General features: G+C 37.7%; 1 long non-coding RNA gene across 2 annotated transcripts in view; it reads right to left on the reverse strand.

The window, feature by feature from the left end:
• The window catches only part of LOC148224065 (uncharacterized), a 160,268-nt gene that overhangs the window by 23,776 nt on the left and 113,410 nt on the right, over nt 1-23,082 (reverse strand). For both annotated transcript variants that reach the window (XR_015803403.1, XR_015803404.1), the window contains exon 2: nt 12,356-12,447. This is a non-coding gene — a long non-coding RNA (uncharacterized LOC148224065). The remainder of the gene's footprint in view (nt 1-12,355; nt 12,448-23,082) is intronic.

Here is a 23,082-nt window from a genome sequence, read left to right on the forward strand (position 1 = left end):
TTTAACAGGATGGTACTTCTCATTAGTGGAGCTTTTGAATTACTGAAAGGCTGTGTAACATTTAATTAGTCTTTATCTTTACAAGTAATAAAATGAGTACCTTTAGGTAAAAGAAGGCAGTCTCCAGTGTGCCGCTGGATAACAGCAAGTTTTTGATTTTTTATTCAAACAGCTATCAAACAGATTATAATTTTAGCTTCATTATTTGGCTAATTCACATTTCCTTAAAAGACACATGAGAGCAGGTTTATAAATATTGCAACAAAGAAATATGGAGTCAACAGGAAGAGAGTTTTCAAAGCTGACAGATCAGAACAATACTTGTAAAAATACAGTTTGTATTACCTGTAAACTGTTTGGTGTTAGCTAGTTTCATCTAAATAGAAATATTCAAAAACTTCTGATACTTTTGCAATTCATCTGTTGATTATTGGCACACCACATCTTTGTTTTGAATAATCTTCAGCATGATCATAAAATTTTCAAATATTAGAAGTCTCCTTTCAATTTATCCATGTTTTTGATTTTATCAACCAACCAGACCGCAAAACAAAACAAAAACCCCACAAAAACCCCCAAATTTTAGAGTTTCAAATTCAGTTTAAATATAGTATCAAGACTAGCTTCTCCTTAAGACATATTGCTAATTAGTTCTCAAATCATCAATGTAAAATTTTCTCTCTGAAAATCTATCTCAGATGTAATATAAATTAGAATCATGCTTTTTACCATATGAAAGGTATTTGTGATTTGCATCAGTGAGCAAATGATCAGGAGTAACTTCTTGTTTAGTTCCTGCATGGGTAGTGAAGTTACTTGGGGGGTTTGGGGGATTTGAGGCAGAGACACTCATGACAGAAATCCTGATGCACTTGCTGGAGGTTCTGAGTGCATAATAAAGAAGAATTTCACTGGACAAAATATTACCAATTGTGTGAATTGACACACGCAGGACAACTACAAAACCATGGCTGAGATGCAAAGAGTAAATTTATTTGCAAAGAGCAAATTTATTTCATGACCTCTCTAAGTGGAGGATCCCAAATCAACCCCCAGGCATCTGTGCTTTCCTCTTTGTGTTCTGTAACCTCTGAGTTTCCACCTCTCTTCCAAAACAGGGAGCTCAGGTGTGTCCCTGAGTGCCTCCAAGTCTCTCCAAACACTGATGTTGTCCTTGCACAGAGATTTTAAAAACAGACAGAGGACAAAAGGCACGAGGTGCAATGTGTGGGGTTTCTCACATGGATATTTTTCAGACCTTGGTATTGCCAGCTGCAAGGTCACCTGAGGAAATCTGCCCCTTCCTCACCAGCCTTCTTCTTTTAACCCTTCCCTCCCAACACCAGCACCACCGATGTGGTGCTTGAGTTTAAAACAGTGACATATGCAAAATATACCTAATCTAAAGTAGATTGGGGTAATCTCCCTTTTTGTGACATAGAGGCACACCACAGGTCACAAATACAAAATCCAGAAATACGTTTCAAGACACAGATAAATATACACATGACTATATCCTTTGGACTCAGCCATGCTAATTCATAATTCTGACTGCAGGATTCTCCAGTCTTTTAATGATCAGACTGAATAAATGCAATTAACATCCACTTCATGTGGCAGAAAAAGATTTGATCTTGTCTAATTCAACTTTTCAATCTGTACACTTGATCAAACTGCAAGTTTTGTTTCATTGGGCTAGTTGGTGCAGAATAAATTCTACTTTTTAAAGTAATGTGATGTGAATATTTTGCAACAATAACAAAGTGGCTAAAGCAGTACCAGAGCACTTCTATTTCCAATTTACTGAGATGCCATGTGGAAAACAAAAGGATTTCCAGAAACCCTTTCTGGTGACATATTGAGGTCACTGTGAATCTGTTTCTGGCAGCACCAGGATAACATTTGCAAATTCCTAACTTATGGGTGTTGTGGAGAACAAAAATGACTGATCATATTAAATAATTCTTGTGGCTAGTTAAGCTCATCTAAGTACTCCTAGTAATGCACAGCACTGCTCATCACTGCTGCTCGTTTTGGACTGCTTAGATGATAAACACCCCTTCCACCCTCCTGCTCACTGAAGAGCAGGTAATCTGTTTGAGTTCCATCTCTAGTATCGTTTTTGGGTTTTAAAAGTGACCTTCCATTTCCTTTTTGACCACTCTTTTGATCTACCCACTTCACTGTTCCCCTCAACTTTCAGTGCAGTCCTTAAGGTTAATGTTCCTCAGGAGAGTAAAAGCAGAGTGTACCATTTCAGCTTCTTAAAGAAAAAGAAAATTTAAAGCTACAAGCATAGAAAACTTAATTATGTTGCTTTCTGTTTGACATTGGACAGCTTGTCCATGTAGACAGAAAAATATCTTCAGACTCAACACTATTCAAAGATATTAAATAAGAATAATTCCCTGATCTTGGTATTTGTAAAAATTTAAAACATGAAAGACACCTCTGTAGTGTAAAACAGGATTTAAACCAGGGTTCTGTGCAAGAAGAACTTATGTCAGCCTGGTAGGTAGTAAATGAAATACATGTTAGGTAAAAAATGCGACTTACCAGAATGGCATTTCTTGACCTAAATGTAGAAATGTTATAAATGATACAATTTAATTTCATTTCTAAAAAAATCTCTAATTGCTATAGCTCTAAATGGAGAGACTTGTGTAAGCAAAGCAAATAATTAGTCTGTAATACATACATGACCTGGAATAAATAAATAACGGTAATGACAGGTGGGAAGACACAAATTATGCTAGTGTTGACAGCAATCTCTCCACCTTTGGTTTTAATTTGTTTTAAAACAATGAGTTTACATTCTAAATGAAAGCAGCAAGCTTTTTCCTCCTTTTTTTTCCCTTTTTTCTTCCTGAGAGTGGAGTGACTCTTAAAATGCAACAACGTATGGCAAGAAAGAAGCCATCAGGATGAAAAGGAATTAATATTCCCTGTCTCACTGTATTCACTGGAGCAGCCTCAACAATTTATTCTGCTGGGTTTTTTTCCTTCTCTGAGTTCTACATTTACACATGAGTTCAGCATCTTTCTAGCTGATGAAAAAAGAATGTATAAAGGGAACACTTTATTTCTGTTTGAACATGAAAGGTCTGTGATACACGGCTGCTTTTTCTAGCATTTGGTCAATATCTGCAATAAACAACAGCTTTTTGAGAGGGTCCAGTAGGATCTATGTAACTAGGATTTGCTAGACAACTTTTCCCTTTAATTTATACCCTTAATAAACTAGTTTTTAATCAATAGACATGGCCAACAGACTTGTTTTTTGCTTTATTTTTGTTTTCTAGGCAGTCAGAAGATAGGAGGGAGTATTTTAATATCAGAAACATTCAGTGTATATAAATACGATTTGACTTAGGTAAATGCCAAAAGAAATTTGAAAATAAAAGCATCATATAGCTATAAAGATCTGTTGCAGCCAGTATTGTATCAATATTTTTTTAGATGTTTTAAACTACTCTTTTTGTGAGAGCTATTTGTGCAAAGGGAGAAACTGGTCAGTTATTTCTTGTTTGGTCAAGGTTTGTTACTTTTCCAGTCTCCTTGTTCCCATAATTGGTTAAAGCTTTTAAAAACAAGGCCATTATTTCAAGTTTTATATTGCCTAAAGCAGAGTAACATGGAAAAGGCTAATGAAAATGGAAATTGGTAATGCAATTTACAGCTGGAAAAGGTGTGAGAATATCAGCTTCAGACTTTTGAACAAATATTAACCACAAGGATCTCAAGAAGTCTGCCTTTTTAGCAGAAAACTGCCTTTTTAGTTTAAATATGGCTCAGTGCAGTGCAGAAGATGAGAGAAAAGTTCTCTTGAACAGAGAAGACACAACATAACTTTACAACTAATTATTAAAAAGAAGACACAGTTAGAAACACAATTACTTGCTACCTTCACCTTAGGATCATTACTGCCAAGGTAGACTAATAACACAATTACTTTCATAAGAAGTTCTTATTTTGCTGAATTAACAGAAACTGGTAGATGTACAATTTAATATGCAAATTGAAAAAGGGAGTTGTAGAATTCTGGCAAGATTTCTCCTTTTATTTGTGTGTGCTCATTATTTTAAAAGGAATCTAGATACATATCTTGAACTTAACTAACTATTCTTTCTTTCTTTCTATCATGTAATGGCTTCTTGTCATAATTGCTACAAATTGAGATTTCCAAAATTGCTGAAGGGAGTTAAATGTTCAATTCACTGTGAAAGCCAGAGGGAGAAAAGTGTGTTAGACCGAGTCTGAAATTCAAGTGTTCACCCTCACGCTGTGAAATAAATGCCACCTGGATTTTAATTAACCCCTTTTATTAAAGGACTTGAAAGCATTTATGAAATATTTCATATGAAAAAAAAATTAGGATTTTTTGTTAAAAAGACATTGCCATCTAAGAGGTTTAGATCCTTTTGGTAGTTCTTATATATTAATCTGTCTGTTGAAGACTTTCAGAATTACAACTTTACTTGAGAATATTCTTAAAGATAGATATATATTAAAAAAACCTGAGGTATGGAATATTGTTTTTGATGTTATATGACTCTAGATTGTGTTTCAAAACAGATTTCAGGTAAGCTACTTCTTCCCTTTAAAAGGTTTTAAAAGTGTAATTTAACTGTGTATTAATAAAAAAAAAAAAAGGTAGAACAATAAATAGTTTCATAGATATGTAATTGTGCCAAGGGACAACTTCGGATATGGGAGGATCCAGTGTTACTTCAAGCTTAGAGGATAAATACTTATATGAAATATGGCAGTCAGAATTTAGTCCTTGCTTTCCCAATTGGATATTTTTCATTTCAGCATTTAATTTAATTTTGTTCATTTAAAACTGGAAGCTGATTTTTCCTACATTCCAGCTTGAATTATTAAGCTACCAAGCCTAAGTAGTCATTTATTTTTTAATTTAGGAGAATACTTTAGTTTGACCTGAAGACCAGACCTGAGGTCTGCAAAGTCAGAAGCTTCAATTTTTGATATCTGATACAACAAAATACCAAAACCTCTCTGTGTGTCAAGGTTCCTGATGCAATGTCTGGAGATTGTTTTAGATGTCTGCCTGCTGTCATTCCGATTGCTATTTTTACTGTCCACCTTCCAACAGGAAATGCTCTTGGAAAACATTGCATCATTTCATGCTGTTTCCTTAAGACTCAGGTGTCCATTCCAGCTTACTGAGAGAGGATCCCCTGGAAAACTCTACTGGAGATAGGGAGGGACTTGTTTTCTCTCCCTAAGATACATGGTATAGTGTTCTTATAAAACAAACCTGAAGGAAGAGGTCTGCTCTATTTTTTTTTATTTTTCTAGACGAGGCCCAGGACTGAGTTGAAGCTGGTGCTTAGCCATCCTGAGAGGTTTTTTTTTAATTTTTTTTTTTAGTCACCACCATTTTAAGACCATGTCTGCACAAATATGTGGAGGCACATACAGCAGACTTGATGTTCTGGTTCTTCCTTATGTCCTTACATGAAAATAGTTACTATTACTGCTCAGCCTTGGATAAGGCATCTTTAAAAAGATGTAGCCATGTGCTGTAAATCTGCTCAGTCTTTTAAAAAGCTTTAATTAGATATGCTTAAAAGTCAATTTATCAATACCTGGAGATTCTTCTGATAAAAAAAAAGGAGACACTTAAGGAGGTCAGGTGTCTCCAGACTTAGGCAATAGTTGAGCTGGGGTTTAGGATTACAGTTAGTTGTCTAAGATTCCTCTTCAAGAATCAACTTGCTTCTTTTCAAAAATGACTACATGGACTAACTGGCCCTGCTTACACCAACAGAAAGACTTTTGTGGAATATGCCTTCAACGATGTTTTAAAATTTATGAATTTCCCCAACTGGCATTGGTAAAGGATAGAACCAGTCCAATCAAATGGGATAAATATTTGATCATACTGTGCCAGACAGAAGTGCACATCACTGTGATTTGTGCTTTCAAAACTTTGGAGAACAACTTCACTTGTGAAAAGTGTAGCACTGCAGCTTCCCCATCCCTGCCTCCAGGTGTGTAACACCGACTGCCTTTCTGCAGACTCATCATCATCAGGCAGTGAATAGAAAGGTGATGAAGTAATGAGAATTAAAGAATGGAAGTGCTAATAATCCTAGACAGATACAGAGTCCTAACAGTGCTTAGCAAAATCATTTATTTCATATTAGGAAAACCAGTGGATGGCAAATTTAAGATTAACTATCTGTTGTGAAAAAAATCTCCCAGGTTTGCAGCTTTTCAATAGCTACTATGCTCAGATGTTTTCCCTTTTTCTTATTTTTGGTATCTATTTTACTTCTTCACTTCACTATGACCTGATCCTGCTGAATACTGTTAGAATTTTCACAGCTGTAGGATATTTTCAGGCCAAAATGACAATAGGTGCAAAATGCCTCTTTAATTTTCTCCTAGTGTTTTCAGTTGTCATAGAATCAGGTCTTGGGAGTCTAATATTATTGGACCATGTATCCTTGGGTGCCAAAGGCCTAGATCCTGGAAAAACGGACCTCATTAATTTAGAGCAAAAATCTGAATTTCTGAAAATAACTCATGTTGCTGTAACTTTCAGCAGGTTAACAGATATGGCTACAAGGATACCTACAAAGAGACCTCATGTTCCTTCCTGACCATTTTTCATTCAATTGACCAGAAAATAGCTCAGAATTGAAAGTTACAGGGCTTCATTAGTGTTAGTAAGACTGTTTTAATGCACTACTTCTCGTCAAGCTAATTAGCCCTGCTACACACCTTGAGTACTGCCCAGGCATAAATAACTGCAAATACTTATTCCATATGAAAATATTACTAAGTATGGTTAAAAAAAAAAAAAAAAAAAAAGAAAAAGAAAAAAAAAATAGAAAAAAAAAAGAATCACTTCAACGTGCCCTATTCTTTTATATAAAATCCTGTGTCGTTATCATCGAGTTCAGGCTACTCTTGCTGAGATCATATCTGTTACTTAAGTATAACCAGGGAGTGCCAGCTACCTCATGTATTACTAGCAATCTAAGAAGTAATGTTCTTGTCAGGAGGAGCAGCTGCTCAATTCATCTTACTATGCCCAATCACAGCCTTGTATAATAATGCTGTGCTCCTCCAGAGGGGAACAGAATGTTTCCTTTTGTCTTCATTTAGTGTTTGCCATTTCCCCTTTATAAATAATATGCTGCAGTTAGGAACCCTCATGCCGGTAAAATTAAAAAATTGTTTTCTGTTTGGCATCCAAGGACCTGCAAGACAACATGAAGAACTGGAGCATGCCACCCTTTCCAACAAGAAAAAGTTGAAAGCCTGCAGTTTAGGCTTGGCTACTAATTTGCCTTTTAACAAATGGCACATTTGTCTTCTACCACACACGCACTCTTTCTTGCTCTGGTGGTGTCCCTGCAATGCCTGTGGGGAACCTACAGCCAGGGAAGAGGGGACTCTGTGATAATATATCTTAGTCTGCGTATGCAAAGCTGCAAAGGAGGCTGCTACAACTCTGGCAGCCTCCAAGGAAATATTATTCATTATGTATTTACAGTTATTGGATTAAAACTCTGTAATGTGCTCTGTTCAATTAATAATAATACAGAGCGGAATAAGCTATGAGATGCATTGTGCCTTTTAAAAGATCTAATATAAGAAAAGACAAGCAGTTTGTCCTAATGAATGCATCTAATTGGTGCACTTTATTATAAAACACTGGAACAGCATTTTTCACGAGGCAGTTCTATTTGTAACAGGCTGTCTTCAGCACGTCAGGGTGTAATAAATGTGCTACGGACTAGAACTGCTGATTAGTATTTCTGGAAGCCCAGGAAGTTAGTAGAGATTGTTTGCCACTGCAGAAAGACCTTGCAACTCCTTTCAGAGGACCTGCAGCACTGTGATCTGTTAGGGATGCCCCTCTGTGATGCTCCTTTTGGAGCCAGCCCACTGGATGTGCGTGTGAAGCCGTGGCACCTGGACAGCCAAAACAACAAAAAACCGCTGGCACTTTGTTGTACCCCTGGTGACTTCCACAGTACTGATATATAAAAAAAGGGGCTTTCAGTAAATACTGCCTTCAACATGGCCTTCCCAGCAATAGCTTGAGACAGGGATATGGTTTATGTATGACTGTAACTCACTGTCCACATCATCCTTTGTTCATTTTTGATGAACGTAAAGAGGAAGAAAGAAAGGATGCACATGCAAGATTTCTTTTGAGGGATAAGAAACAAAAAGCCCTAGAGGCACTTCTAAAACCACACCTTAAAGCCTTAGAGGAAAACAGTCAACAGTGAATATTCCTTTGGCAGGACCCATATACAGAATGACATGACAGCGTTCAAGCAAAACAGTTTAGATAATACCAAGTCTATGCAGAAATCAAATCTATGCTGAAGAAATAAAAGACTATGAAAGGAGTGAGCTTTGGCCCAGAGCTCTTTTGTTTTCACTCTCAATAACTAACAAGAAGATTTTCAGGCCTTCAAATCCCAGGAAACTGTACCAGTAAATGCAGCTCATTTTGTTTTCATGTTTTTGAAATAAAGGATATGCAAAAAAGCTTCTGTGGGAAAAATAAACTTGCTTTCAGGTGCAGGAGACACTTCAGTCTTTCTAGGATGCCTTTTGGTCTCATCAGTAGTTTCATTTCCCTTGGTATTCACTGCTGAAAGACACACCCCACATTTCTATCCGGGGCTGGCAGTCCATTAGCCTGAACCTGGGAACGTCTCCCAGCTTTATGGTGTTATTCAGCCTAACAGCATTAATCTGCCTTAATACAGTTCCCTATAATAAGATGGATCCACCCCATTACTTTTACTAATTTATCTGAAAGAACAGAGGCTTCCACCCTGGTTACTTGGGCATTGTCCTGGTATCTGTAGTGCTCAAATCCTGCTGATTCTGTGTAATGTAAAAGAATAAATTATAAAGCCATACAGGGAGAGCATGACTGTGTATTTACCTTCATTAATACTCCTGTCCCTGAGAAAGGCAACTTTATGATGAGGGAGTAGTACAAATGAGGTCATGGGTTATAAGTAAACACACTTTGTATATGCATTACTCTGAGGAGTCTAAGACAGAAATGTTCAAATAAGGTAAAAGGAGAAAGTAGGCACAAGGCTACTGCATCCCTTTTTCTATCACACAATGCACAAACTGATTGGCCTCAATTGTCCTATTACATTTCAAACCAATCAGTTTTGGCTAAGCCAGCTCATGCTAGAGTTCATGCTCTGCTGAGAGCAGCAGCACTAGGTCAAAGTGAGAGCCCCAGGTAGGCAGAACAGGTGGTCAGAAAGAGCTGAAAGGACACTCTTCAGCCACCATGGCCTGCAAATTGCTGCCTCCAGCAGCCACTGTGTTTTGTCTGGCAGTGTCCCCAGAATCCACCAGCTTGCAGAAATGGGATAGACTCAGCCTCCAAGCCTGAGAGTACAAAACATGTGTCTGACGATGTCCCTGCTCATTACAGAGGGTTGGACTGTAAAGGTCTCTTTCAACCCAAACCATTCTTGGGCTCTATAATCTTACCCAAAAAGCTTTTGAAGTGGATTCAGCTGCAGCTGGACTGCTGAGGTTTTTCTGCTTCCTGGTGTGATACAGGGGATGCCTGTGATGGAAGAGGAAGGGTCAGCACTTTCTCTGTTTGCTAGGTAACCAAGTCTTTTCTTTTTCTCATAGGTATATGATATCAAGAGTTATACCAAGCAATGAAATCTTATGAAATCTTCACTTGAATAGTGAATAAATTGACTAACATATAGACTAGTCTGGGTAAAAGGTGATGGAGCCTCAGTTTGTTGTGTTTATTATATTCCTTAATAGGCTAAGGAAATGAAGTCATGGAGTGTATTGTCTTTTAAGTTTGAAAGACGTGAAAGGACCATGACACAGGGAAAGCTACACACAAATCCTGGTGTCACTCAGTCCTGGCTGCTCGTTCTGGTCTCAGGATAAATCAAAGTGTAATTGATGACATTGACAGAAGAATGGCAAAGATATGCATGTTTCACAGCATATTTACTGTACTCCTGCTACCCCTTTCTGCCCAAGGGTGGGTGTTGTGGAAATAATTATGTTGGTTATTAAACAGGTCCAAGTAACCCTGCAGCAGTGAGCTATGCTGCCTTTGAGACATTCTCTACAATATCTGGACACCTATGATTTTCTGTATCTTCTACCTAATTGTCTATTCCCTACTTTTCAGTCTATTACCAACAAATACTGATTCTGGTCTGTGCACACTGTGCCCCAGGTGTCTGTGACCCTCTGTTTTTCCACCTCCATCCCTGTTTAGGGGCAGCAGCCAGGTCATGGTATGCCAGAAGGGTGAATGGGAACGAGTTTGGGAAGCTTTAGCTTCATGCCATTGTCTCTTCATGAGACATTAAACTCCCAAAAATTATGTAATGCTGTGCCCCCCCGTGCTCAGAATAAGGAAACAGCCCTTGCAGATGGTTTGGAATGACAAGTCCCTCAGGAATCCTGATTTCTTGGGGGAAATAAGTATTTCAAGAAATAAACTCTTCAGGAGAATTCTGAAATTCTTTGGGGACTTCAAAGACCTGACTGTGCAATAGCTGGTGTGTGGCCCCTTGACATTCAGCAGACAGCAAGGAGAAAATCAAACCAAACCCAACAAAAACAAGAACAAAAGCTTTCTGCTTTGTTCCTTTGATGACAGGATATAAAAGAAATTGTGAGTTTCCTTTTAAAAACAGTGGTCTTAATTAGGATTTCTTACATGCTGGAAACAATCTCCCTAATAGGTCATAAATAAATTAGAGATATTCTACATACACAGTCAAAACACAAACTTGAATTAGCTCAGCCTGATGTAAAATATCTGTATATCTTGTAAATCAAACTCTGTCATCTAAAGGCATATTTTCCCCTGCATTTTCAATTGATTGAGCCTGAACTTAAATGTTCCCTTTTGGGTCAGAGGCTGGGATTGGCCTTTTAACTTGCTTTGCAAGAGCTTGCAGGCCTGAACTTTCTCAAGCATAAATGTCAATACAGTAGTCAAAGTGTTTGGCTTATTCCAGTTAAGACATATATGTATTTCCATATATGGGAAAACATAAATTAAAAAAAAAAAAAAAAAAGACCCCAAGTTCTGTCTGTTATTAGAATATATGCCAACATACAAAGTAAACTAAAACATATGGGGGAGATTCATCTACATGTTATCTCTGGAATACACACTGTACTCCAATTTCTTGGAACAAGTACATAATGCATAAATATTTCTGATGGTAGCTTATGGAAAGGACATGCATGATATATGATTATTGCAAACTAATTTTTCTGTCTCTGAAAGGTTCATGATAATTTTGTTTTCCTCAGTGTTTTTGAAGAAAAGTAAAGGATGCAAAAAGATATCTGAAATATATGCAGAAAGGTCAAAAATAAAATGGAAGTTTATACACAGAAAATAGATGAGGACTTTTTAGTAAAGGAACTATTATTTACATTTCAAATATTTTTTTATCCCTTTGGTTTGAGCTAAAATTCAGGTTGTTTTTGCAGCAGAAGGTCTTTCAGAGCTTGCACAAATCTCTCTAGCTGAACAAAGGAAGAAATGAGTAACAGAGGTGAGCATTTGCTCAAATTTCCAAGTCCCTTGCAGTCATCACTTAATCCCAAAACACCTTAGTGAACCAACTATACTCTTAAATTACTGTTCTTTAAACCAGCACTGTGAGTTTAAAACGTACCAGCTACTGCACATCAAAGTGCTAAAATAACCACTTTGAATGATTTCCCTTTCCCTAAAAAAGAGACACAGGTCCCTTGTGTTTTGGGAAGTGACTCCTCCACCATCCCAGGTTTCTTGTTTACTGAAACTGAGTTAATACATTTTAAAAGGACTGAAACATTTATTTCCTGGTAGATTATAGGGCTTGATTATTTGAAACTTCATGGGTCTTGATTTTCATTTTTTATACCTTTGTCCTAATTAGGATTTTTCCCCACGATCCAAACGTGGTCACTTTCTTCTACATAAGTGAATGAAAATGAACTTTTTTTATTTAAGAGTTCAATTATTTAAATTCAAGAGTTCCAATATGGTCTCCTCACAGGAGTAGTGAAAGTGCCAAATATTAAAAATATTTCATAGCTAAAGTATTTTGCTTTCAAAAAGTGAAAGCTTCATGACTATATCATCACATGTGTAGATTATTAATAGGATTTTATAATTTTGGGCTGGCTGGAGTTCAGGGCTAAAAGAGCTACTCTCTGTTCAGGATACTAGCTAAAGTTAAGTCCCATGTGACAGACAGCATACTTTTGCCAATATACCTTATAGAATTAATTTCTATATAAATTATTGTGCATAATAAAAATCTAATTCTGAGCTTACCTATTAATTTTGGTACAATTTGAAGAGACAGAAAACATTCACTTGAAATTGTGTGACTGTAGATGCAGGGGGAGAGCTTGATGTTTTTGAATCTGAAAAAAAAAAAAAAAAGAAAAAAAAGAAAGGATTTCTGAGAATTTAAGGGTGTTTAATAAATATTTGTCTAACACCATCCCAGAAATAGTCAAGCTTCTCACTTCAGTTGTTCACTTTACAGCATTTGCCCTTTCTGATTGTCACCTGCTTCTGTAAAAACCCAAGCCCAAATTCCAAGTGTTCAGGTTATTTTCGTCACACGTAGATTAGTTTGGGAAACAAACAGATTCCTCAGAAAAGCACCAGTGTCCAAACAGCCCAGTAGTGGGGAAGGGAGTGAGTAAAGAGAGAAAAGAGGCAGCATTGGTTTGTGCTGCCAGCTGTTCATACAACACAGTGGAATCCAAAGGAAAAGACACGTCCCAAAATGCTGGCTCGGGGCTGTTTGATCCGTGGCACTGGGGTCACGTTTGCCCATGGAGAAGCCTGGATTTGTGTCAGTGAGCAGATGAATGTCACCACAGTGGAGCCAACCTTTGTGCTGGGCTGCAGAGTCCACCTGGTGTGCCTGTCTGAGGCACAGCACAGCATGAAGGATCAGCTTTCCCAGACCTCCGTGGCAAAGCTCTGCACACACACAGTGGGAAAAATATATAGATACCAAAATAGATCTCTGCCTTTCCCATACATTTATTCATGAAATCACTAAGAAGGTGATGCTATAGGTGTGCGTGCTTCTGAATACAACAGGTGTACTCTCACCCCAGTCAGAGCCAAAAAACAGATGCCTGAGCCAGCTTTGAAGCCCACGGCCCTTTAGAACTCAGACACTTTCAAAAAGAAATCTCTCCAGCACCGTATCTGCATCCATATTAAAGCATGTATGCACAGAAAGGCTGTGTGTGGCAGCCGGGCTGCTCTCAGTGCTGCCCAGCAAGGGGCAAAGTGGAGAAACAGCAAAAATTCCACCGGAATATGAACAACTTCACTGTGCAGTGACTGCACACGGGGACACATTGCCCAGAGGGGGTGTGGAGTCTCCCTCACTGGGGGTATTCCAGAACTGTCTGGATGCAATCCCATGCTGTGTGCTCTGGGATGGCCCTGCTTAAGCAGGGAGGTGGGACCAGATGAGCCACTGTGACCCCTTCCAACCCGACCCATCCTGTGGTTCTTTGACCGAACCATCCTGGTTTGTCCCACCACATCTTTGGTTATGTGGACCAAACTGTAGAGTTCCTAAATCTCAAGGGGGGGGAGCCCTAGAGTGTCTAAACCACTGTGGCTGTCACCTGGCTTAAGCCATAAATTCCAGAGGGAGGTGGTGGCTGCATCCAGCTGATTCTGGACTTTGGGGGGTGGATGCCCCCAGAGCAGTCAAGAGCTGTCTGGAATGGTTTCCAGACATCTTGCTGCTATGCAGATATGTGCAAAAGTCAATTATTTTACTCTGTAAACAGTGGACAGCCCCAGGCCTGCTGAGCTCTACTGCACAGCAGCAGGCTGCATGCCAGGATCTCCCCTCCAGCAGGAATGCCTCCCAAGGTTAGTCCTTGAGACTGAGAGATTTTTTGTCACAATAGATTCTCTGCAAGTGATTAATAGCATGCTAAGCGTTGAAATCTTACCTAAGTGATATAAAGTATTGATTGTGCATATATAATCCTTCAGACATAAACCACTCACCATGTCTGGGACTAAGAGTGGATCCAGACTCCTCCCTGAGACAGAATTTGGAAAACAAGGCTGTCCTTTCTGTGCCTCATGGCTCAAGAGTAGGGTCTCAGACAGTTTTGTCTGACCCTGTACTACATGCAGTAAGTAACCAAGCATACCCTGCCACTAAATCTTCTCAAACCACTATCAGATTTACCTTTGAACTTGGTTAACTCCTTCCTTTCTATCAATAAAGTGTGTTGTGTCTTCTTTGTTGTGAGTGAAGTGCATGACTCCATCCATGACACAGTCACATTGTTTCATGGGAGTTCAGAAACTGAAATAACCAGGCTGTGTCTTCTTCAATTATTTATTTCTCATCTACAATCACTTCATCTCCAAGGATATGAATGTGATATTACTCAGCTGTTGATTCCTCATAAACCATTTTACTACACTTAGGTATGTCAAATCAACATAGAAATCTGTAATAGGCTTATTAAAACAGGTCATTACAGTCATCTTATTGCTCAAGATTGATAACAGGACTGAAAGATAATAAAACATGATGTTTCAAAAGCAAGCAATAAAAAAGTCACAAAAGAACAGAATAAAATTTTTATTAGGCAGTGTCAGGAATGTAAATAGTTTCAAAAGTGATATTGTCAAGCCTTTCAGGACCCATCTCTTGGGACAGTCTGTTCAAAAAAAAAAGACAAAATAGGAATAACTTCACAGTGCAGACTGATAGTTTATAAAAAAAAAGTGCAGACAATATTTTGCTCAATAATTTATATTGAATTGCATCAGATTAAATATTGGACAGCAATTCTGAAAGCATACTATAAAACCAAAATTTTTTCTTCCACAGGAATATATAAAATTTGTTACTTTGGCAAGTAACATCCTGACACAGCTAAAATTATTAGTGCATCCATCTATACTCTGAAAACCTTTTTTTTGTTGTTGTTTTTTTGTTTGGGTTGGTTGTCAACACTTTGGAAACACTCTTTATCCATAAAAGCAACATACCTCTTTTTTATTGCACGATTATGTTCCAGGCTTTATTTACAGAAAAGTCTTTCCAGCACAAATATTTATGCACAAGATGATGACATTCAGTTTCAAGAATATGTTCACAGGGGGCTTGGAAATGCACTTCCTGGGAATATTTTGAGGAGCTGAATGCAGTTACTGAACTGCTGCAGGTCTGTGACCTTTCTGGTACCTTCATATGTGCTCCAGCCAAAGTGAATCTGGAACTGAATGAAAAGTCCTGTGGAAAGGATTTCTTTGTCCACTATTTTTCTTTTAATTTAGTGTCTAAATTCCACTTGCACTGTATTTTAGTCTTATATGGACATTGCTTTACAAAATCTGGCCCCTGTGTAACAGTCAAGGCTGCCACTTTATTTCTTATATTTTCATTTTTTTTCCATATTCAGTTATATGCAACAAATTAAAAAGTAAATTAGGTTTAGGGTTTAACACTTATCTTCTACATCATCAGTAGTAACAGAGCAATTGTACTATTGTCTTTTTCTTGGCTGCCACTATGAATAACTCAGTTTTGAATATTTCTGCATTAAAAATTAATTTGAAAAGCCAGTTTAATTTAGACAACATATAAATTCTTGTAGCAAAACAAAAGCAATTTTGACCTTTGAAACTGTGCCAAGGTTTCTGAAGAAAAAATTGAATAATTTTGCAAAATAGCATTATTGCTATGAATGCTTTTTTTCATGTTTGTCCTGCCATTTTGCTTTCCTGATTGTACATGAGTGTTACTGGAGCCAAATTGGTTGCTCAGGTTTCCCACCATAACAATTCCTACAAATACTAAGGAATTTGAAAGCTGTCATTTCATAACCAACCTCTGTAAGTAAGACACGAAATTTTTTCCTTCTTTGTCTTTAAAGATTAAACTTCATCATTTCATAAATTGAAACAGAGAGTAAATCATTCAGCTTCTCCAAACTAAATATGATAGAGGACTAAATGCATCCTAAAAAGTGAGTAGAGCTCCAGTCTGATGCTGAGTTGCTTTAAAACAAGTTTTGCCTCACTGGTTCTTGGTTTATGATATCTGGTGGAAAGATGACATATTGTTGGAAGTAGTGATGCATAAGCTCCACATATGCATCAGGAAGTAATAATGATTGTGGAAAGTGGAGATGGAGTGATGAAACTTTGGCTTAAGATAGCAAGTTTTTGATTAATTAAAAAGCATAAAACTATATTCTCTTGCTCACTGGGAATTCAGGGTGCATTTTATCACTCAGAGAAGCCAACACTTTGCAGGATTAGGCAAATACCAATTCTGCAGCTGTTATTCATCAATTTTTGCAGATACTAGATAAGGCTAAAGCAGAGTCTCACCATCTTAATTTTTTTCCTAACTCCTAGGCCTTCCATTTTTCATCTTGACAGTGTTTCTTTAGAGAAATGATACAGTATAAACACACCTTCTGAAGGAATTAAAAGAGACAAATACTAAGAAGTACTGCAGAATTCTCACATTCTTGCCTGAACAGAGCATATCCCACAAATAAAAGGAGAGGGCAGCTTGCTGCTCTTGGATTTTCCAAGTATCCCTGCTCTGAGAAGCAAAGGAGCCGACAGCAGGAGCAGTGGAGGTGAGCAAGTCACTGACAACTAAAATAAAAGGGAAAAGGACCCACACCAAAACTTTTGGAGCAGATATTAGAATAATTTTCTTATGTTGTCTGACTATGATTCAGGCACGCCTGGTATTTTATCAGAATGTAGCATCCTTTATCTGATAATTTCAGTGTGCTTTGCACATTAAAAGTGCAATTAATAGAATATGTACCAAGCAATTAGTTGACCTGTTGTGACCTTTCAATTTACACAGTGACAAAGACACACACTTGGAATTCAGTAGTAGACCATTTTCTGGCACTCACACTGCCAGTTTAATGGAGCTTGGCAATATTTAAATCAAAAGGGGAAAGATGAAAGCTAATTAAGGCCAATATACTAATGCTCAAATAATTTGTATTAATAGAAATTGAAAAGAAAGGGGCAAAAAGAATCCAGTATTACAGGGAGTGAACATATTTTTTCTCTACTAATTTAAATGCCACTATGGAATAATTTCAATGTTGGCTTGTGCTCATATTGCATGACTTTTATTAAAGTGAATAGGAGAACTGAATTTATCTAGCGTAGACTGGAAAAAACGTGCCACATTATTTTTGATCACAGTTGAACACAGCATAGGTTCTCTCTTCATATTTAAGTATCTCAACCCGACAATAAAAATCCTCCCAAACCTTTTCATGGCTCCTTGCTGTGCTAAATACTGTATTTGAGGTTTAAAATGCCCTCAAATAAGGAGGAAATGGTCATTTTCAGAGGGAGGTTTTCACTTCTCCTTTTCAACCCCACCAAAATGAGGGACAATTTCAAGATAGTTGGTTTGTCCCCATGACTCATATTACCAGGAGATGGCAAGAAATGAGCAGTTTTGATTTGTTAGAGAATGGTGTAATCTTTTTAAAAATTCTTACACCTGCTAAATAGTTGGTTTGATGAAAACATTATGAAGTTTAAAATACATACTGAGGTATGTTGAGAACATCTGTTCTGTATCCCAGGTTCTGATGAAGATACAAAGAAATGTTTCTAACTCTGCTAATTTTGTTTGCAGTCAGATTTGAAATATGAATTATTACAATGATAGTAGTAGAATGAAGTAACGTGCTAATTATCACAGTTTCCTCCAGACAAGCCCCCAATTTGCCAAATACAGATGAAAATCATGTGTCACTGAAAAACGGAGATAAGTTTCCATGATAATTTACATCGAGAATTTACCGCCTAATGTTCAGTCTCAGAGATTCAAGGACATTTTCTTCTCTTTTTGTAGTCTCTACACAAATCAGAATACCTCTATGGACATATGCTTTGCTAAAAAGTACTTTTTTTTCTTTCAACAAGTACCTATTACAAATGAATATGGTCCATTATTTGTAAAGAATCTTGGTAAAAAAAGTCACAGTGTTATTCCACAAGTTTTAAATGATAATATTCTTCCATCAAAATAATGATTTGAAAACAGATTTGCTACCACGTACAATTTATTAAGAGAGTCTTAGAAAACCAGCACTGAACCATGTAGCGAAACGAGGAAATGTTTCTTTTTCACCCATCCTCTCTCTCTCTCGAGTTCACTTGGGGCTCAATTATGCAAGTCAGTGACAAAGCTGGCCCTTGACTCCCGTGTGACACAATGCAGCCTTACAGAATTTCCTGTTTATATTTGTAACCTAGTTGGTATTCATGCCATGCGCCCGCAAGCGCTTCCTGCACTGCCTGCACGCTTGCAGAAAGAAGGTCACAGTTCTTTCAGGATCATCAAATGATCATGAGTGAACCATGAATCAAGATGGAAAACATGAGGGGAATGTTCTCCTGAAAGATAAGAAAACATACAACTTCTGCAGTGCAAGTCAAATGACTCATCCCAAAAAGGAGCATCATTTTTCTAACCCTGGAATGGCAGCCTGCAGATTTTTGTGGCAATTCCAGTCCTCGCTGAACTTTGATCAACTCAGGACAGCATGAAGTGCTTTTGTTTTATGGCCAAGGTTAGGCCAAATATTTCTTGTCATCTGCTTAAATAAAAAAGATCTCTTTCCAGACAGATCATCTGTCATTCTAGAGCATTCACATTGTGAAATCTGATCCAGTGTGAATTTCACTGAATTGTACTCTGATATTTATATAGATCTGTTTAATAACATGTTTTGGAAGGTAAAACTCGTGCTGAAAACTTAGGGAAAAGGTAGGATAGGGAGAAGTCAAGGAATTAGAGATTACTATTTTCTTCTAGGATCTATATTTGCCATCTATGTCTTGAAAAGTTGCATATAGGGTTATCTAAATGTGCTGTTTGAAATACAGTTTGTTCTTTATTAATCTGGCTTCGTCTCCTATGGAATGTTTCAATTGATGTTGTTCAAATAATTAATCTGGTAATAAGATGCCAAAATTTTTTAAAGGCTGTAAACTCTATAGTCCTACAGTATTGCATGCCCACCCCAGGGACAAAAAGAAATTTTCCCTATCTTGATGAAATATATCATTTTGATTGCACATAAACCCTTTACATGCTTTAACAATATGCTTATCTTTTCAATTCTCAAAGCAAAATCTAAGATTAATAATACTAGTATTGAAAATTTCACAGGTAAAGAAATTATTTGAAAATTTTCATCTCCCTTTTGGATAATATAGACTTCTAAAAGAATCTAAAACAAAACAAAACAACAACAAAAAAAGATTGAAACTCCAAAAAGCCATAAGAAAAAGTAACAACAAAAAGAATTCCATTTGCTTGGTCTGCAACATAACAGTCTGCAGCTATTTAAAGAAGCTTTCAGAGAGGGTGGTGCTTATTTATAATGCAGAAGAGAATCTGCTGTCTGAAAGCAACAAATACAAAGAGTTTGAACCGCAACAATAGCTGAGCTAGACGTTGCAGAAACATCTCCCTAATAAGAAATAGTGAGATAATAGAGCAGATTCCAGAGGACTTATGTTTGAGGCATTTTGGAATCTCTGAAACTGGAAATTCATAGGAGGTAGTCAGACACACATCTTCCAGTCGTCTGTACCTTCAGGTAATAATAGAATTATCAGAAGTAGAAGAGGTTAGAAGGGATCTTGAAGATCTTCTCGTTTCAGCCTTCCTGTTATGGGCAGGGACAGCTTCCAGTAGGCTGAGAGCCCCAACCAGCCTGGCCTTGAACAATTCCAAGGATGAGGCATCCATGATGTCCCTACATGTTCTAGTATCTCACCATCCTCACGGTAAAGAATTTCCTCCTAACACCGAATCTAAACCCACTCTGTTTCACTTTGAAGCCATCCCCCCTTGTCCTGATACTACACCTTCCCTTCAGGTACTGGATGGCCACAGCTAGGTCACCTCAAAGCTTCCTCTTTTTCCAAAAAAAAATCAATTCTCTCAGTCTTTCCTTATAGGAGAAATGCTCCATCCCTCTGGATTAGTTAACTTCATGGCAGACCTTACAGCTCTGTCTTGCACTAAGATTTTTATGAAGCAGAAAGAGCTGTCATGAACCAAAATGGGTTATTAGCTAAAAACATTTCCAGATCTTTAGAAACGCTTTAAACATTCTATTTTAGAGCCCCTAGAAAGGTTTTGAGGGTTTTAAGAAATACAATGTCAGGCTTATTCTTGTCATTTTCATAATTGTTCATAAGCATTTGAAGGTAAGTGTGAAGATCAGTAGTTACTCTGGATTTTTTTTTTCATCTGGTACTTCTCTGCTGTTTCGGGTTTTGCATTCTCCTTGTACTTTGCTATTAAGTATCTTTTTTATTTAATGCTCTTTTCTGCAGTTAATTGTATTCTGAGAATTTGAAGGCCTCTCAAACATTTGAAAAATCTTCCAAAATTCATTTTAAAAAATCTCAAAAAGCAGTAAACAAAATCTCTTTCACTTAAGAGGCACACTCATGTTTTCTCTAGTTTAACACAGGGTTAAGGACATCTTTTTGCCTGTTCTTAAACTGTCATTGATGCTTCAAATATGCTCAGCACAAGTCTCCCACTTGGCTCTTAAAAGAGCATTTTTTTAAAAAATGCTTTCAATGTACATTCCTGTTCTTTGATGGGAAATATTTTTTTATGACACTTAAAAGAGACTCCTGAGGTAAGTACTATGTGTAATATGAATTATCAAGCATTTTTTTTGTGGTTCTGTAAATTCCTAATATTTTTGTGTTTGTTTATTGTTTGGGCAAGGTAGCAAAGCCATTTCACCTCTCCTGCTTCCCACGGGGCTTCGCCCACCTGTGAGGTGTCTGAAGAGCATCCCCAGAGCTCCCAAAGCTGTCAAACCTCTCTGAGCCAGGACACCTCATCCATTTGTGTCCTGCTCCACTGCCCCTGTGCAGCCTGGACATTTCCAGCTGGTGCAGCAGCAGTGGCTGCAGTCAGGGGGGACAGGGTTTGTTTTGTGGGATGCAGGGGGAGCAGAGGTGCCCCACGAAGGCCAGGAGTGCAGGGATGCTCTGCAGGGATGCTCTGCCGGGATGCTCTGCAGGAACCCAGCCAAGCACGAGGCTCACCACACTCCAGTTCGGCAGCGCTCCTGGAAAACCTCAGGCAGAGTGTGTCAGCACATGTGCAAGCCATCACAGAAAGAAGTAAGGATCAATTTTGTCTTTGTTGGTTGGGTTTTTTTGTTGGGTTTTTTTTTTTTTTACTAGCCAGGTGGCAATGTTATTGTTCTGCCAATTTACAGAGCTGGATTGAGGAACCAGCTGAGATCTCTCAGCCAGAAATCCACATTGGCAGATTTTGGCACCTGTTCCTGGCCAACCACTAGCACAGGGAGCGCTCTTGAACTTCTAAGAGGGTGGCCTGATTAGAGTGAGCAGCTCTGAAAAAAACTCCTCATTGCATCAAGTGGTGTCTGGTCCTAGAAGCCCTCAAGGTCAGCTGAGGGGAAAAGAGAACTTTTTCTCTCTGCACGTTTAAATGTCCATTTTATTATTTTTCTCCAGAAAGAAAAACAACCCATAGTTTATTCACGTCTATTTATTATGATTTCTAATGTTCTACCCTAATTTCTGAATGCATACATACATGGTACCTGGCTGTGTATCCAGCAGTTCCAAGTTTGACTTTAACCCACTTGCTGCCATGTGAATGTTGTCACCAATGGCATCCCATGGGAATCCCTGTTTCTACAGCCACCTTTTTAAAACACTGGTCATCATGGTAGAATTTACCAAGAGGAGAGCAGCAATACTGCAAGATAAATGGATTTCCTAGTTTTATATCTAGATGAAAATAAAATTAACGTTTAATGAAAATTATTACACATTTCCATCTCCTATCACAGAAAGATCCTGCTGTTTTGTCTTCTGCAATTCCATACCCTCTCCTACTGATTCTACACACAAAGCATTTTTCCATTAATTCCATCTCTCTCTCAATTCCTAAATGTAACCAGCTTTAATTCAGCCAAAGTTTTGTATTATTTGATTTTCTCAGTTCAGTAGTTTACTGCAGTTATCCTATTCAGATCAGAAGTACTAATATTGTTAGGTTGAAAGCTGCCAATGGTGAGTCTGTTTGATGTACAAGCTTTCAAAGACTCCTTGAGGAAACTGTGCAGTCTTTTAGTTCTGAAAATTAAATCTCTAAGGGCCATGAAAAATTTGATATACCAGTGGGAGGCATCATCTGAGGTATGGTTTAGATTCAGAACTAAATTTATACTGATTAAAGTTTTGATATTCATTCACACTAGCCTTTATGTCTCCAAATTATTCACACACATATATATATATATATATGAGATGCACAGAATGATCTGCTTTGTTTTAAACATCTTCAGAAGGCTGTACACAACTATGCATTTCTATTTAGATGAAAAGCCACAACCTTATGAAAGAATATCTCCTCTCTCCTCCTTTTCCCCAAAGTCTTTGATATATAAGGCTTGTATTCTTATATTTACGCCTTACAAATTTTTTGTTTTGTGCTCCATAAAAGTTGTGTCTGTTTATCTCAGTGGAAGCAAGTTCAGGTTTGTTTACTCATCCTCATGGCTTTCACTTCTTTTACCCATCTGTTAAGTGGTTTGTAAGAGACCTACACCTACCAAACACTTCTTGTGGCAAGCTACATTTTCCTGGTTTACTCTTTCTGATTCTGTGGTTTATTAAAAGCCTTTCACTGCCCAGGGATAGCAACATCAGTGGCTCAGATTAATTCTTTTTGGTCTTTAGCCAATCAACCAGCTAATTTTGTCACTTGGCTAATTTAGTGATGTGCCAGCAAAATCCATAATTACAGCTAAAAGTATTTGTACTTCTATTGCTTGCTAAGCTGAGGTGACTCCATGAATACATGTATTACTTCTGCCCTTCACTCCAGAGGAACATATTTAATAAAAAACGTGGAAGTGGAACCTATCATCTATTCATTAAAAACTTTTATTGCTTTTGTTTCTCTCTTAGCAGGACAC

This window comes from Sturnus vulgaris, chromosome 4 (genome assembly GCF_052056855.1).
Source record: "Sturnus vulgaris isolate bStuVul1 chromosome 4, bStuVul1.hap1, whole genome shotgun sequence".
Lineage (NCBI taxonomy): Eukaryota > Metazoa > Chordata > Aves > Passeriformes > Sturnidae > Sturnus > Sturnus vulgaris.